The sequence below is a fragment of the Alligator sinensis genome, unplaced genomic scaffold (genome assembly GCF_000455745.1).
Source record: "Alligator sinensis unplaced genomic scaffold, ASM45574v1 scaffold65_3, whole genome shotgun sequence".
NCBI classification, from domain to species: domain Eukaryota; kingdom Metazoa; phylum Chordata; order Crocodylia; family Alligatoridae; genus Alligator; species Alligator sinensis.
The window spans coordinates 84,401-87,883 of record NW_005842203.1 but is presented as its reverse complement, the minus strand read 5'-3'; positions in this window follow the sequence as shown (position 1 = coordinate 87,883).

Here is a 3,483-nt window from a genome sequence, read left to right as displayed (position 1 = left end):
CCCCCCCGGAGAACAACAAACCAGGGGCTATTCCCCCCACCCCCAGATTCACCTGGGCAGTATCCATTAAAATTGATGGTAAATCTATTTGAGAATCATATGAGAGAGCAAAAATGACTCTGGAAATAGAAAAGTAAAAAGTATTTTTTCAGAAATAAAGCAATTTGAAAAGTTACAACAAACCTGTTGAAATGACCTACAAGACTTCCTTTACAGTTAACCATTAGTTTACAAACAGTTCAATATTTTTTAAGGATAAAACACATATGATTTCATACTTCAGATGGCATAAAATACCTCAACCATGGTTTAATTTTGTGATTTAGACTTGCCACTGAAAAGATATTGTCAGAAAAAGGGAAATGCAAAAATACATCTCTCAATTATTGGATTATTCACACTTAATGGGTTTCACAAAATGAGTTTGGACACCCTCAGTTAGCAGAGATTAGTTTCATTTTAAAACCCAGAGTGTTCAGTGAGAAAGAACTCATCTAATTATCAAATCAGTTATCTAGATTAAGTATGGTTTGCAGATGATGCTAATTTGATTACTATTGTGTTGCATATCAATATCTCCACCATATGGTGAAGGCTGAAGATTAATTGTTGTTCCTCTTTTGTTAACAAACTAGACATGCCTGCACTGTGACACCAACTTATGTTGAGACTTGAACAGCTCAGTTAAGGCATTCTACAATGCAGTGTCATTCTGCAGAGCTGTCTACAGAGATAATTTCACTAATCTCAAAGGAACGTCACTGATAACTGTGATTAATAGGAAAAGAACAACAACAGTGAAAATGCAAATTTATAGTAGAAATGAAAAAATAGATATATAAATAGATATTCTTTAATCTTAAAACTGCAACATTTTATGCTCTGAAATGTATCTTTTGCTTTAAGTTTATACTTACATCCAAGCCTTGTAACAGAACCCTATTTAACCCTATGCTTTATTTTACTTGTGTGTAGATGCCTCACCTTTTTGCTAAATTAAAGCAAGTATATGACTGGTTGAATTTTTTACAAATAGTTTTAATTAAAAGCCATCATTAAATATAGCCAATTTATTCAGGGTCTTTTTTTAAAAGAAATTAAGATACACATTTAGGATACACATACTAACATGGAAAAATTAGACTTAGAGGAATCTATTATTAAAGTACATGGGAAAACCTATGTTAAAAAATATATTTTTGAGAATACAAAAGCATTCCTTTCAAAACTTGGAAATCCCAAAATTGAGTGTGCTCAAGCAGCTGTAATTCAGCCCCCTCATGTATAAAAGGTATGTTACATCTTATTCTTCCTCAAGATCTCCACCCCACAGCGCACAGGGAGAATCACGCTGAGGGAATGAATGAGGGTTGAGCAATGAAAGCAGCTGCTATTCATAGGAGTTCCTTTGCATTTTTCCCTAAAAATCAGATGTTTAGAGAATGAGGGAAGGGACTTCAAGAATACCAGTAAGTCACACACTCATGCCTTTATTTTGAATAGAATCGTAGGGTTAGAAGAAGCTGCAAGGGTCATCTGGTCCAACCCCCAGCACAAATGCAGAAATGCTGTTTCTAAACTGTCCCTATCGAAAGCTTACAGCCTTCTCTTGAAAACCTCCTTTGAAGGAGACTCTTCAGCTTCCCTGGACAGCCTATTCCACTGACTTACTGTTCTAAAAGTCAGGAAGGTTTTTTGTTTTTCGGGGTATATTTTTTTTTTTTTTGGGGGGGGGGGGTGGGGGGATTCCCCTAGAATATAATCTAAATCTGCTTTGTATCTTGATCTCTACAAAAAGGGAGAACAGTTGTTCTCCCTCTTCTTTATGGCAGTTTTTTAAATATTTGAAAACTGCTGTCATGTCCCCCATAGTCTCCTTTTCTCCAAGCTAAATATATTTATCTTACTCTACCTTTCTTCATGTGCTTTGCCTTCCAGCCCCTTTCAGAAGAGGTTTTTGTCAGTTGTTTTTTTTACCCTCTGTAACATTTCCATATCCTCCTTAAAATGTGGAGCCAAGAACTATACAATACATTAGCAGCAGCCTAACCAATAGTGATACTATCACTTCCTGTATCTCATCCTTAATACTCTTGTTGATGCATCCCGAAACTATTTTTGCTTGTTTTGCAATTGCAGCATGTTGCTGATGTATTGAGCCTGTCACCCACCAAAACCCACAGATCTTTTTTAGCAATGCATGGCAAATTCTCTCCCACTCTGCATTTGTATATTTGGTTGCACAACCTTATGCTTGTCTGCACTAAACTTTGTTGTCTCTAACCGAGCTGTCCAATCTATCAGGATACTTTTGAAATCTATTCCTGTCTTCCAAACTGTTTGCAATCCTTCCCAGTTGAATATCATAGTTTCATAGTTGGTAAGGTCAGAAGGGACCTGAGCAGATCATCAAGTCCGACCCCCTGCCATCGGCAGGTGATTATCTAGCCTTCTTTTGAACACCCCCAGAGTAGGAGCGAGCACCACTTCCTTTGGAAGTTGGTTCCAGCTCCTAGCTGCCCTGACTGTGAAGTAGTGCCTCCTGATGTCTAGTCTGAATCTACTCTCCATCAACTTATGGCCATTATTCCTTGTTACTTCTGGTAGTGCTTGGGGGAACAGGGACTCTAAAGGGAGGGGCCATCACCAAGGTATAATCCTCCTTGGTGATGGCCCCTCCCTTCCATTGGGTGTACACCTCCTTTTTGGTTTTGAGACATTCCTGGATGCTTTTGGTGAGCCATGGGGGCTTTTGCGAACTCTTGCCCCCTTTGATACGCATGGGGATTGTCACCCTTTGGGCTTGGAGGATTGTCTCCTTAAGGAACAACCACTCTTCTTGGACTCCCAAATCCCCTCTCCTCTGGGACCTCAGTGCCTCCCTGACTAGTCTCCTTACTGCATAAAAATCCGCCCTCCTGAAGTCCAGGGCTGCTGCCTTGCTGCAGGCCTTTGACACCCTGCGCTGGATGGTGAATTCAGTAGGCAATGATCGCTATCGCCCAGGTGGTCGAGAACCTGCAGTCCCCTCACCAGGCCATCGCCTGTGGCCAGGACCAGGTCCAATAATGCACTTTCCCTGGTAGGACTGTGCACCTCCTGGGTTAGGTGGAGGTCCTGCAACTCAGCTAGGAACCTACGTAAGCAGTCAGACCTGGCTGAATGCTCTTCCCAGCAGATGTCCGGATAGTTTAGGTCACCCACAATGACCACATCCCTTGACTTAACTGCCTCTGCCAGCTGACCTAAGGATTCCTGGTTCAGCTCTTCCCCCTTGGTGGGTAGCCTGTAGTAGATCCCCACTGTTAAGTCCCTTTCCCCCCGACCCCCTTGTATTCTGACCCAGAGCACTTCAGTCTGACCCTCCTCTGACCCAGTGCTGTTTGTTGAGGATGTGTATTGCTCTTTGACATAGAGCACCACACCCCCACCTTTCCTCCCCATTCTATCCTGCCTGTACAGCCTATAGCCCTTGATGTTTAC